The sequence below is a fragment of the Oncorhynchus clarkii genome, chromosome 13 (assembly GCF_045791955.1).
Source record: "Oncorhynchus clarkii lewisi isolate Uvic-CL-2024 chromosome 13, UVic_Ocla_1.0, whole genome shotgun sequence".
Lineage (NCBI taxonomy): Eukaryota > Metazoa > Chordata > Actinopteri > Salmoniformes > Salmonidae > Oncorhynchus > Oncorhynchus clarkii.
Window position 1 is genome coordinate 63,061,828 of NC_092159.1, and position 9,086 is coordinate 63,070,913.

The 9,086-nt window shown below is 50.1% G+C and overlaps 1 protein-coding gene across 7 annotated transcripts in view; it reads left to right on the plus strand.

Annotated features, from left to right (window-relative positions):
* The window catches only part of LOC139365214 (syntaxin-binding protein 4), a 146,951-nt gene that overhangs the window by 105,266 nt on the left and 32,599 nt on the right, over positions 1–9,086 (plus strand). The gene's annotated exons all lie outside the window — the stretch shown is intronic.

Genomic DNA, 9,086 nt, shown 5'->3' on the forward strand with positions numbered 1-9,086 from the left:
TGGACACAGGAGAGGGAAAGGAGGTGGACTCAGGAGAGGGAAAGGAGATGGACTCAGGAGAGGGAAAGGAGATGGAAAGGAGGTGGACACAGGAGAGGGAAAGGAGGTGGACACAGGAGAGGGAAAGGAGGTGGACACAGGAGAGGGAAAGGAGATGGACTCAGGAGAGGGAAAGGAGATGGACTCAGGAGAGGGAAAGGAGGTGGACACAGGAACGGGAAAGGAAGTGGACACATGAGAGGGAAAGGAGATGGACACAGGAGAGGGAAAGGAGATGGACTCAGGAGAGGGAAAGGAGATGGACACAGGAGAGGGAAAGGAGATGGACACAGGAGAGGGACAGAGGAGATGGAAAGGAGGTGGACACAGGAGAGGGACAGAGGAGATGGAAAGGAGGTGGACACAGGAGAGGGAAAGGAGATGGACTCAGGAGAGGGAAAGGAGGTGGACACAGGAGAGGGAAAGGAGGTGGACACAGGAGAGGGAAAGGAGATGGACACAGGAGAGGGAAAGGAGATGGACACAGGAGAGGGAAAGGAGATGGACACAGGAGAGGGAAAGGAGATGGACACAGGAGAGGGAAAGGAGATGGACACAGTAGAGGGAAAGGAGATGGACACAGGAGAGGGAAAGGAGGTGGACACATGAGAGGGAAAGGAGATGGACACAGGAGAGGAAAAGGAGATGGACACAGGAGAGGGAAAGGAGATGGACACAGGAGAGGGAAAGGAGGTGGACACAGGAGAGGGAAAGGAGGTGGACACAGGAGAGGGAAAGGAGATGGACACAGGAGAGGAAAGGAGGTGAACACAGGAGAGGGACAGAGGAGAGGAAAAGGAGATGGACACAGGAGAGGGACAGAGGAGAGGGAAAGGAGATGGACACAGGAGAGGGAAAGGAGGTGGACACAGGAGAGGGAAAGGAGATGGACACAGGAGAGGGAAAGGAAACAGAGTAGGCTTGTCATTATTTAGATGAGATTTACTAGGAACCTAATAGCCGATGCCAGTGGCAACAGCTAGTCTGGGGTCAGGGGTCAGACACATGACCAAAAATACATTACAGACAAATTACTTTACAATTTACATCCATTTAAAACATTCACATGTAGTGTGTGTTCATCTAGAAGTTACACATGTCAGTACATACACACAACCAGTATGTCACATGTCAGTACATACACACAACCAGTAGGTCACATGTCAGTACATACACACAACCAGTAGGTCACATGTCAGTACATACACACAACCAGTAGGTCACATGTCAGTACATACACACAACCAGTAGGTCACATGTCAGTACAGACACACAACCAGTAGGTCACATGTCAGTACATACACACAACCAGTAGGTCACATGTCAGTACATACACACAACCAGTAGGTCACATGCCAGTACATACACACAACCAGTAGGTCACATGTCAGTACATACACACAACCAGTAGGTCACATGTCAGTACAGACACACAACCAGTAGGTCACATGTCAGTACAGACACACAACCAGTAGGTCACATGTCAGTACAGACACACAACCAGTAGGTCACATGTCAGTACATAAACACAACCAGTAGGTCACATGTCAGTACAGACACACAACCAGTAGGTCACATGTCAGTACAGACACACAACCAGTAGGTCACATGGGGGAGAGGTACATACACACAACCAGTAGGTCACATGTCAGTACATACACACAACCAGTAGGTCACATGGGGGAGAGGTACATACACACAACCAGTAGGTCACATGTCAGTACATACACACAACCAGTAGGTCACATGTCAGTACATACACACAACCAGTAGGTCACATGGGGGAGAGGTACATACACACAACCAGTAGGTCACATGGGGGAGAGGTACATACACACAACCAGTAGGTCACATGGGGGAGAGGTACATACACACAACCAGTAGGTCACATGGGGGAGAGGTACATACACACAACCAGTAGGTCACATGGGGGAGAGGTACATACACACAACCAGTAGGTCACATGGGGGAGAGGTACATACACACAACCAGTAGGTCACATGGGGGAGAGGTACATACACACAACCAGTAGGTCACATGGGGGAGAGGTACATACACACAACCAGTAGGTCACATGGGGGAGAGGTACATACACACAACCAGTAGGTCACATGGGGGGGAGGTACATACACACAACCAGTAGGTCACATGGGGGAGAGGTACATACACACAACCAGTAGGTCACATGGGGGAGAGGTACATACACACAACCAGTAGGTCACATGGGGGAGAGGTACATACACACAACCAGTAGGTCACATGGGGGTGTCAGTACATACACACAACCAGTAGGTCACATGGGGGAGAGGTACATACACACAACCAGTAGGTCACATGGGGGAGAGGTACATACACACAACCAGTAGGTCACATGGGGGAGAGGTACAGACACACAACCAGTAGGTCACAAGTGAGAGAGGTACATACACACAACCAGTAGGTCACATGGGGGAGAGGTACATACACACAACCAGTAGGTCACATGGAGGAGAGGTACATACACACAACCAGTAGGTCACATGGGGGAGAGGTACATACACACAACCAGTAGGTCACATGGGGGAGAGGTACATACACACAACCAGTAGGTCACATGTCAGTACATACACACAACCAGTAGGTCACATGGGGGAGAGGTACATACACACAACCAGTAGGTCACATGGGGGAGAGGTACATACACTCAACCAGTAGGTCACATGTCAGTACATACACACAACCAGTAGGTCACATGGGGGAGAGGTATAGACACACAACCAGTAGGTCACATGGGGGAGAGGTACATACACACAACCAGTAGGTCACATGTCAGTACATACACACAACCAGTAGGTCACATGGGGGAGAGGTACATACACACAACCAGTAGGTCACATGGGGGAGAGGTACATACACACAACAGTAGGTCACATGTCAGTACATACACACAACCAGTAGGTCACATGGGGGAGAGGTACATACACACAACCAGTAGGTCACATGGGGGAGAGGTACATACACACAACCAGTAGGTCACATGTCAGTACATACACACAACCAGTAGGTCACATGGGGGAGAGGTACAGACACACAACCAGTAGGTCACATGGGGGAGAGGTACAGACACACAACCAGTAGGTCACATGGGGGAGAGGTACATACACACAACCAGTAGGTCACATGGGGGAGAGGCACATACACACAACCAGTAGGTCACATGGGGGAGAGGTACATACACACAACCAGTAGGTCACATGGGGGAGAGGTACATACACACAACCAGTAGGTCACATGGGGGAGAGGTACATACACACAAACAGTAGGTCACATGGGGGAGAGGTACATACACACAACCAGTAGGTCACATGGGGGAGAGGTACATACACACAACCAGTAGGTCACATGGGGGAGAGGCACATACACACAACCAGTAGGTCACATGTCAGTACATACACACAACCAGTAGGTCACATGGAGGAGAGGCACATACACACAACCAGTAGGTCACATGGGGGAGAGGTACATACACACAACCAGTAGGTCACATGTCAGTACATACACACAACCAGTAGGTCACATGTCAGTACATACACACAACCAGTAGGTCACATGGGGGAGAGGTACATACACACAACCAGTAGGTCACATGTCAGTACATACACACAACCAGTAGGTCACATGGGGGAGAGGTACATACACACAACCAGTAGGTCACATGTCAGTACATACACACAACCAGTAGGTCACATGTCAGTACATACACACAACCAGTAGGTCACATGGGGGAGAGGTACATACACACAACCAGTAGGTTACATGGGGGAGAGGTACATACACACAACCAGTAGGTCACATGTCAGTACATACACACAACCAGTAGGTCACATGGGGGAGAGGTACATACACACAACCAGTAGGTCACATGGGGGAGAGGTACATACACACAACCAGTAGGTCACATGGGGGAGAGGTACATACACACAACCAGTAGGTCACATGGGGGAGAGGTACATACACACAACCAGTAGGTCACATGGGGGAGAGGTACATACACACAACCAGTAGGTCACATGGGGGAGAGGTACATACACACAACCAGTAGGTCACATGGGGGAGAGGTACATACACACAACCAGTAGGTCACATGGGGGAGAGGTACATACACACAACCAGTAGGTCACATGGGGGAGAGGTACATACACACAACCAGTAGGTCACATGGGGGAGAGGTACATACACACAACCAGTAGGTCACATGGGGGGGAGGTACATACACACAACCAGTAGGTCACATGGGGGAGAGGTACATACACACAACCAGTAGGTCACATGGGGGAGAGGTACATACACACAACCAGTAGGTCACATGGGGGAGAGGTACATACACACAACCAGTAGGTCACATGGGGGTGTCAGTACATACACACAACCAGTAGGTCACATGGGGGAGAGGTACATACACACAACCAGTAGGTCACATGGGGGAGAGGTACATACACACAACCAGTAGGTCACATGGGGGAGAGGTACAGACACACAACCAGTAGGTCACAAGTGGGAGAGGTACATACACACAACCAGTAGGTCACATGGGGGAGAGGTACATACACACAACCAGTAGGTCACATGGAGGAGAGGTACATACACACAACCAGTAGGTCACATGGGGGAGAGGTACATACACACAACCAGTAGGTCACATGGGGGAGAGGTACATACACACAACCAGTAGGTCACATGTCAGTACATACACACAACCAGTAGGTCACATGGGGGAGAGGTACATACACACAACCAGTAGGTCACATGGGGGAGAGGTACATACACTCAACCAGTAGGTCACATGTCAGTACATACACACAACCAGTAGGTCACATGGGGGAGAGGTATAGACACACAACCAGTAGGTCACATGGGGGAGAGGTACATACACACAACCAGTAGGTCACATGTCAGTACATACACACAACCAGTAGGTCACATGGGGGAGAGGTACATACACACAACCAGTAGGTCACATGGGGGAGAGGTACATACACACAACAGTAGGTCACATGTCAGTACATACACACAACCAGTAGGTCACATGGGGGAGAGGTACATACACACAACCAGTAGGTCACATGGGGGAGAGGTACATACACACAACCAGTAGGTCACATGTCAGTACATACACACAACCAGTAGGTCACATGGGGGAGAGGTACAGACACACAACCAGTAGGTCACATGGGGGAGAGGTACAGACACACAACCAGTAGGTCACATGGGGGAGAGGTACATACACACAACCAGTAGGTCACATGGGGGAGAGGCACATACACACAACCAGTAGGTCACATGGGGGAGAGGTACATACACACAACCAGTAGGTCACATGAGGGAGAGGTACATACACACAACCAGTAGGTCACATGGGGGAGAGGTACATACACACAACCAGTAGGTCACATGGGGGAGAGGTACATACACACAACCAGTAGGTCACATGGGGGAGAGGTACATACACACAACCAGTAGGTCACATGGGGGAGAGGCACATACACACAACCAGTAGGTCACATGTCAGTACATACACACAACCAGTAGGTCACATGGAGGAGAGGCACATACACACAACCAGTAGGTCACATGGGGGAGAGGTACATACACACAACCAGTAGGTCACATGAGGGAGAGGTACATACACACAACCAGTAGGTCACATGGGGGAGAGGTACATACACACAACCAGTAGGTCACATGGGGGAGAGGTACATACACACAACCAGTAGGTCACATGGGGGAGAGGTACAGACACACAACCAGTAGGTCACATGGGGGAGAGGTACATACACACAACCAGTAGGTCACATGGAGGAGAGGTACATACACACAACCAGTAGGTCACATGGGGGAGAGGTACATACACACAACCAGTAGGTCACATGGGGGAGATGTACATACACACAACCAGTAGGTCACATGGGGGAGAAGTACAGACACAAAACCAGTAGGTCACATGGGGGAGAGGTACATACACACAACCAGTAGGTCACATGGGGGAGAGGCACATACACACAACCAGTAGGTCACATGTCAGTACATACACACAACCAGTAGGTCACATGGAGGAGAGGCACATACACACAACCAGTAGGTCACATGGGGGAGAGGTACATACACACAACCAGTAGGTCACATGGGGGAGAGGTACATACACACAACCAGTAGGTCACATGGGGAGAGGTACATACACACAACCAGTAGGTCACATGGGGGAGAGGTACATACACACAACCAGTAGGTCACATGGGGGAGAGGTACATAGACACAACCAGTAGGTCACATGGGGGAGATGTACATACACACAACCAGTAGTTCACATGGGGGAGAGGTACAGACACACAACCAGTAGGTCACATGGGGGAGAGGTACATACACACAACCAGTAGGTCACATGGGGGAGAGGCACATACACACAACCAGTAGGTCACATGTCAGTACATACACACAACCAGTAGGTCACATGGAGGAGAGGCACATACACACAACCAGTAGGTCACATGGGGGAGAGGTACATACACACAACCAGTAGGTCACATGGGGGAGAGGTACATACACACAACCAGTAGGTCACATGGGGGAGAGGTACATACACACAACCAGTAGGTCACATGGGGGAGAGGTACATACACACAACCAGTAGGTCACATGGGGGAGAGGTACATACACACAACCAGTAGGTCACATGGGGGAGAGGTACAGACACACAACCAGTAGGTCACATGGGGGAGAGGTACATACACACAACCAGTAGGTCACATGGAGGAGAGGTACATACACACAACCAGTAGGTCACATGGGGGAGAAGTACATACACACAACCAGTAGGTCACATGGGGGAGATGTACATACACACAACCAGTAGGTCACATGGGGGAGAGGTACATACACACAACCAGTAGGTCACATGGGGGAGAGGTACATACACACAACCAGTAGGTCACATGGGGGAGAGGTACATACACACAACCAGTAGGTCACATGGGGGAGAGGTACATACACACAACCAGTAGGTCACATGGGGGAGAGGCACATACACACAACCAGTAGGTCACATGGGGGAGAGGTACATACACACAACCAGTAGGTCACATGGGGGAGAGGTACATACACACAACCAGTAGGTCACATGGGGGAGAGGTACATACACACAACCAGTAGGTCACATGTCAGTACATACACACAACCAGTAGGTCACATGGGGGAGAGGTACATACACACAACCAGTAGGTCACATGGGGGAGAGGCACATACACACAACCAGTAGGTCACATGGGGGAGAGGTACATACACACAACCAGTAGGTCACATGGGGGAGAGGTACATACACACAACCAGTAGGTCACATGGAGGAGAGGTACATACACACAACCAGTAGGTCACATGGGAGAGAGGCACATACACACAACCAGTAGGTCACATGGGGGAGAGGTACATACACACAACCAGTAGGTCACATGGGGGAGAGGTACATACACACAACCAGTAGGTCACATGGGGGAGAGGCACATACACACAACCAGTAGGTCACATGTCAGTACATACACACAACCAGTAGGTCACATGGAGGAGAGGCACATACACACAACCAGTAGGTCACATGGGGGAGAGGTACATACACACAACCAGTAGGTCACATGGGGGAGAGGTACATACACACAACCAGTAGGTCACATGGGGGAGAGGTACATACACACAACCAGTAGGTCACATGGGGGAGAGGTACATACACACAACCAGTAGGTCACATGGGGGAGAGGTACATACACACAACCAGTAGGTCACATGGGGGAGAGGCACATACACACAACCAGTAGGTCACATGTCAGTACATACACACAACCAGTAGGTCACATGGAGGAGAGGCACATACACACAACCAGTAGGTCACATGGGGGAGAGGTACATACACACAACCAGTAGGTCACATGGGGGAGAGGTACATACACACAACCAGTAGGTCACATGGGGGAGAGGTACATACACACAACCAGTAGGTCACATGTCAGTACATACACACAACCAGTAGGTCACATGGAGGAGAGGCACATACACACAACCAGTAGGTCACATGGGGGAGAGGTACATACACACAACCAGTAGGTCACATGGGGGAGAGGTACATACACACAACCAGTAGGTCACATGGGGGAGAGGTACATACACACAACCAGTAGGTCACATGGGGGAGAGGTACATACACACAACCAGTAGGTCACATGGGGGAGAGGTACAGACACACAACCAGTAGGTCACATGGGGGAGAGGTACATACACACAACCAGTAGGTCACATGGAGGAGAGGTACATACACACAACCAGTAGGTCACATGGGGGAGAAGTACATACACACAACCAGTAGGTCACATGGAGGAGAGGCACATACACACAACCAGTAGGTCACATGGGGGAGAGGTACATACACACAACCAGTAGGTCACATGGGGGAGAGGCACATACACACAACCAGTAGGTCACATGTCAGTACATACACACAACCAGTAGGTCACATGGAGGAGAGGCACATACACACAACCAGTAGGTCACATGGGGGAGAGGTACATACACACAACCAGTAGGTCACATGGAGGACTGTACTGACATGTGACCTACTGGTTGTGTGTATGTACTGACATGTGACCTACTGGTTGTGTGTATGTACTGACACGTGTAACTTCTAGATGAACACACACTACATGTGAATGTTTTAAATGGATGTAAATTGTAAAGTAATTTGTCTGTAATGTATTTTTGGTCATGTGTCTGACCCCTGACCCCAGACTAGCTGTTGCCACTGGCATCGGCTATTAGGTTCCTAGTAAATCTCATCTAAATAATGACAAGCCTACTCTGTCTCCTTTCCCTCTCCTCTGTCCCTCTCCTGTGTCCACCTCCTTTCCCTCTCCTGAGTCCATCTCCTTTCCCTCTCCTCTGTCCACCTCCTTTCCCTCTCCTGAGTCCATCTCCTTTCCCTCTCCTGAGTCCATCTCCTTTCCCTCTCCTCTGTCCACCTCCTTTCCCTC